We start from the raw sequence: 6,234 nt of genomic DNA, 5'->3' as shown, positions 1-6,234 counted from the left end.
CAGCCAGGCTACAGTATCAGGCTGGTTTCACATAACAGAAGCCTGTGTTTGCATCTCAAAGTGGGGGCCAATGTGAAGACTGTGAAGACTCAGGTAAAAAAGGCATTGAGCACTTCAGCCTTTTCTGGATCCTCTGTCACAAGGCTGCCTCCCCCATTCAGTAAGTGATGCACAGTTTCCCCGATCCTCCTCTTGCTACTGCCATACCTGTAGAAACCCTTCTTGTTAGCTGCAACTCCAGTTGTGCTTTGGCCTTCCTGATTTCATCCCTGCATACCCATATACCCTTATATTCTTCCCTAGTTATTTGTCCAAGTTTCCACTTCTTATAAGCTTCCTTTTTTGTGATTTTGTTTACTGAAGAGTTCTCTGCTAAGCCAAGCTGGTCTTCTGCCATACTTGGTAGTCTTCCTGAACATTGGGATGGTTTGCTTGTGCACTCTCAGTAAGGCTTCTTTGAAGTACAACCAGCTCTCGTGGACTCCTCTTCCCCCTCAGACTGGCTTCTCAGGGGATCCTGCCCATGAGTTCCCTAAATAAGTTGAACTTTTCTGAAGTTCTTACACTACTGCTCTCTGTGGCGGGCCAGTAGGGGGTGCTGCTGCACTGGGCCACCCACTTCACTGTGCCCAACCATCTTCCAGGCTCCGAGTGCCTCCCTGGGGGTGCCTTATGTCTGGCTGCCCCCCTTCCTGGAGCACACCTGCTAGCCCGGGGGTAGAGCTGCCACCACCCAAGGACAGGCTTGATCCTGGCCCAGTGTCCCCTGGGAAACACAGGCCTAGTAGCCTTCGAAGGTACTTGATTCACTTCAAGAACTTGGGATGCTTCCCTCAGTTGGAAGCACAAGTAGTGAACTCCCTTAGTCGGCCGAACCAAGGGGACCCCAATGCATAATCTAGACCTACTCCCAATAAGTCTGCCATGCTAGGTACAAAGGAGAACCTTATTGGTTACAAGGAGTAGGGTTGGAATAAGGTACAGAGTTAAGTAGTATCAGAGAAATCCCATAGAGCAAACAGGGTGGCTGCAGTAGCCTTTGATCATGCATCTGCGTTACTGCAAGCTATATATCTAGTTAGATCTCAGGTAGCTTGTGGAGATTCCCTCTGCAAGCAGTTAATTGATCATCAGTTCTGAGAGCAGAGAGCAAATTTCAGATAGTCCAATTCTCTCTGAGTTTTCATCATGGCTACTGCCCCTCCTCCTGGGCAGTCCTTAACTTATATAGCCCTTGTGACCTCATTTACATGGTCCAGTGGAGGCCAGCACCTGTTGGATGCCAGCCAACCAATTTGAAATGCATCACTGGTTGCTGGGCAGATTGGCAGAGTCTCTAGCCCCCTCCCAATCAGGTTGGCATTGCTTAACAATAGGAAATGTATGCCCCTTGCCCATGTATGTGATGCCAGTCATGTAGGCAGAAGAAGCAGGTTTCCCCCCACCCTCAGGAATGTATTCAACTCAGGTTACAACTCAAGGTTGCCTAAAGAGCCTGTATTAACCAAATTGTCACAGAGCAGAGTTTTTGTGGGGAGACAGAGGTGACATTGTCACACTCTCCATCTTTCTTTTCCTTGGGTTCCTGAACTCAATCATCTCATGGTCACTGCTGCCCAAGTTGCCATCCACTACTATATTTCATGTACATTGTTCCCTGGTTGTGAGCAGCAGGTCAAGAGCATCGCCCCTAGTTGGCTGTTCCAGCACTTGCACCAGGAAGTTGTCCCCAGTATTCTCCGGAAACTTTCTGGATTGCCTGCCTATATTACCCTCCCACCAGATGTCACAGCGATTGAAGTTCCCCATGAGAACCAGGGTCTATGATCAGGAAACTTCCATTAGGTGTTTAAAGAAAGCCTCATCCACCAGTTCCTCCTGGTCTGGTGGTCTATAGCAGACCTCCACCACGACATCACTGTTGTTGCTGTCCCCTCTGACCCTAACCTAGAGGTTCTCAACAGGCCTATCTCCAGCTTCATACTGGAGCTCTGATGGCTCTTATCCACAAAAAAGAATCTTATCTGATCCAGCTCTGTCGGCTTCAGTGAAACAAAGACACTTAAATAAAGCCAATCAGGAATATTTTGTTACAATATTAAGTTCATGTTTACAAGCCATCCATAAATAGGGGATGTGACCGGAAGGAAGTTGGAGGGTAACTCTTCAGCAACACCTGCCCATTGAAACGTTGAGGGAGAATTCCCCCTGCCCCCCAAATGCGGAGACTGAAAAGCTGGACAATGCCACTCCATGGCAGAAAAGACTCATCCTCTATGATTATGCTTATCCTCAGCAATTTATCTCGTTTTTGTCAACTAATCAATAAACTCCCACATTTTTTGGAATGACCCAAGGGTCCATTTAAATTCTTTTTCACCCTTCCCACTTTGCTCAAAATTTGTTGACAGTCGTCAGACATCTTTGTTACAGGCTGTCTATGCACTTGCAGCCCCTTATTTCATTTGGCCATCAATGCATTGTGGGTCTCCCATATGCTGTTAATTGCTGCCTGAATCTCCAGGCTACTTGTCCTATATCTTGGGCTTTAGTGAATTCCAAAACAATTGAAAGTACTGGTCTCTGAAGTAGCACTAAGCTGCCCCTTGCTGAAATGGAATAACTATAAGATCTCTCTCCTGAGCCTGGAGATAGATATCTGAGTTGGGAAGTTACAGACCTATTAGACCTATTGAAGTCAGAATATGATCTGGGTCTTAGTTTAAGTTAGAAATTCAGCATTACAATGCAATTTACTGTAAATATTTTATAATTCTCTTCCACTTCATCAAGCTTTTACTTAGAGCAGACAAATTCATCCCATCTTAGCAAGAACTAGCTGTAGTTCCGTTTATAAATATCTTTTTTTACTTTTCTAGGAAAGTGCATGCTTGTACCTGGTCTTGTCAATGAATTATCTGTGAAGCATTAAATGGGCTATAATCTATAACACAAGAATCATGCATTATATATTACTCATGAACTCAGAATGTTCACACTGCAGTCATGGAAAGTGGAAGAGATAAGTATTGTGAATCCCTGCTGATCAAGGGAGGGAAAGGGATTCATGAGTATTCCTGGACTAAAGCATTCCACGCGCATGAAATAAAAAATGTTTGGCCATTTGTTGTGTTTGTTCTTATAGTTTACTACACATTTGTTGTACAAGAGCTCCTCCTACAATGATGATCTCTGGGAAGAAATAGTGAATTAAAGAAGCATTTCTTGAGGGCGAAGTTCAGCGGAACCTGGCAGAATCCTGTAGGGAATTATCAGGATCTCCAAGATCATGCCAGTGAAGAGCAGTCGTTAATAGAACTGGGTAAAAAAACACAACAAAAATGGGTTATGCATACACAAACACAAATACAGGAAAGAGAAAATTTGAAATTCTTTTTATTTTGAAGGATTACAAACATTTGCTCTCCACCTCCCCAGATATGTAATCGGGCACAGGGCTATGAGAAAAACTCCCCATGGGGTGAGCAGTAGACTTCTTCTTGCCAGGACCCTCCCAGATGCACTGCTCGGTGTAGGGCTGCTCCTATGGTTTGACTGCAGGGCTGCCCTTTTTGTGGTAAAGACTTGGTGGGGGAGAGTGTGGTCTGGTGCCCCATCCTAGTTACACTATTGATGAAAGGTGTCAGTAACAATATTGCTCATATTTCATATTGCTTTACTGACAACTTTTAAAGCCCAGTATTTCTCACAGAAAAATGAACAATTTCAATAATGCTGGCAAGCTTCTGAAAAAAAAAGTTTTTTTAAAAAGGCAATTTTCAGTGGGAAAAGATTGGATAATATCAACCAGTTCCATAGAAGAGCCATTAACCCCCCCCCCCCGAAAATAAGAGTTTAAGTTATGTTTCTTTTAAAATAGGCTTATATAGATTTTAACCACTACTTTTCTTTAACAAAAAGCTAAATATAAAACAGCTAAAAGCCATTGGATATTGGCTTTTTAGAGGAATATTATGAGTTTCTTTAGCAAAATGAGTTTAAAATTATTTAACCATTACTTTGCTTTATATCATCTTCCTTTTCCATTCTGAATGAATAAAGGAAGTATTTTACTACATGTCTGAGGCCACATGTTCAAACACATTATGTTTGCTTTTTGGGGCAAAATTTCTAACATTTGTCTGGAACTAGTGCAAATGAAATATAGATGAAGGTAAATAAAACTATTAGATCCATAAAATGTTCCGGCTAAATAAATGTAACTATAGGAGTTATCTCATTTTATAGACTACTGAGGAAGAAATGACTCAGTGACAATTGTCCTGGAGTCTCACTTTCAGAACTCACTCTTGCCTCTGCAGTGACTCACAGAAGCCCCAGATACTTCTTCAGATCTCTAGTGGGGAAAAGATTTTTCTTTTGCACAAGATTTTGTCAAACACTGTAGCTTAAGCAGCATTATTAATAATCAGTTTTCTTCTAGGATGTTTCAATATGGGTATTTGTGCTTTCTTATCCAGGGTCTAGGCTCTAGGGTGGCAATTAGCAAGACAAAACTTAGTGTTTTATAGAGCGTGATTTCTTATGCAGAATAATAAAATTAAAATGTCAGGTTGCTTCATCATTTAGAGCAGTCTACTCTGTCGAAAGTGAAAGTCTGTTTCATCCTGCAGCTACATGACATAAAAGCAAATGGTTAAGTCTCACCTAAAATGATTTGTTGCAGTGAAGATCCAGTCAAGTACACTTACTGATGTTTGACTCATGGTGACTGCCTTGACTGAGGTGTCTTGTGGAAGTTTTAACTTTCTCCAAATATTTCTTGAGAGCTGCCTTCTCCCTATCCACATTTGAACAGCTGAGTGCTGCAGCCCTCTGAATAATTTTGATTTTCTCAGTCTTTCTTTTCTCTTCCCCACGATTTGCAACTCTTGCCCACTGAAGTGCCAGTGTGTCTTCAACTTTATTGAGAGACATCTTCTTTACTTTTTGTTTATTCATTCTGGACTTCCGTAAAATCCACAAAACAACAATCAAGCTGCCCACAGAGCCAATACTTTTCCTTTTCTAGGCACTGAAAGTTAATGACTTTCTTTAGTAATATTGCAGTACTCTATTGGAAGCCTTATGGTCAATAATTAACCAAGTTTATCAGGGTTGGTTACTCATATTGTTCCCCTGCTGTGTCATCCTTTCAGTTGATTTAACCTGCCTGCTCAAGTAAAACCTACTTTAATTTTAATGCAGGTTTTCAACCCCTCACCCCCACAGTTTAATTTAAAGAAATCAAAACATCAGTGTACATTTTCATTTCTTTAAGAATGAAAACGTGTGCAAAGTAATATCACTATTTTGTGAAGAAGACAAGCTTACTGTTTGCGCTCATGTTAGCTGTGGTGATAATGTGAATCCCAATGATGTTATGTCATCCTAGATCAGTGTTTCTCAACCTTTTATGTATCAAGTACCCCTAATTTCTGAAAATTTCAATAAGTACCCCAACATTCAGTTTTCCAGGGGATTTTATATTTACAGACTAATGTATGCCATGTGTTGGAAGAAGGGCTGTGTATGTAAGGCCATGATATGAGATCTGTCTGATCTGGTGTGGGTAGGGTTGCCACCTTTTACACTAGGGGTGCACAACTCGAGTATGTACCTCAGATAAAGGTGATGTTGGCTAAAGCTAGGAGGGCTGAATCCAGTGCTGCGCAAAGCGTGGCACGCCAAATTATTATTGGGGAATTTAAAGTGCCGAGCAGTGCACGGTGAACCAAATTTTTTGCCATAGTTTTGAGAGAAGGAAGGGGCGAGAGAGAGAGGAAAGGAGGGCAAGAGAGAGAGAAAGAGTGTTAGGGTGTCCATGTACCCCCTGCCTGTGTCTCATGTACCCCCAGGGGTACGTGTACCACAGGTTGAGAAACTATGTCCTAGATTATGTTAAGAAGCTCCAAATGGCTATTAACCTTATCATAATAACTAGTTAAACAACCTTCACAACTTCTGAATTAGGAATGCAGTTGAATCACACTACACCACCTAAAATATTGTGAAGAAACAATTTTTTCCTTTGTTTGTAACATTCATATTCAGACCTTTCCTTCTTTTAACTAGAAAAGGGTGGAAATACTTGGATGAAATCAGAACCAATATACGCCCTCAAAGAGATTAATGCTGATTATTCGTGAAGTTTTGAAAAGGTTGGTAAAAATGTAATTATTTACTAATTATGCAATATTATGCATCCAGATTCTGTTTGGAATTTTAAGTGAT

General features: G+C 41.6%; 1 long non-coding RNA gene across 1 annotated transcript; it reads right to left on the bottom strand.

The window, feature by feature from the left end:
- Nucleotides 1–3,127: 3,127 nt before the first annotated feature.
- LOC109321601 lies at nucleotides 3,128–5,036 on the bottom strand. The gene is made up of 2 exons (XR_002104101.1): nucleotides 4,669–5,036; nucleotides 3,128–3,318 (listed from the first exon to the last, which is right to left on the bottom strand). It is a non-coding gene; the product is annotated as an uncharacterized LOC109321601 (long non-coding RNA).
- Nucleotides 5,037–6,234: the final 1,198 nt, after the last annotated feature.

This window comes from Crocodylus porosus, unplaced genomic scaffold (genome assembly GCF_001723895.1).
Source record: "Crocodylus porosus isolate Cpor-Errol unplaced genomic scaffold, CroPor_comp1, whole genome shotgun sequence".
Classification (NCBI taxonomy): domain Eukaryota; kingdom Metazoa; phylum Chordata; order Crocodylia; family Crocodylidae; genus Crocodylus; species Crocodylus porosus.
This window is presented reverse-complemented; position numbering and strand designations above follow the sequence as displayed.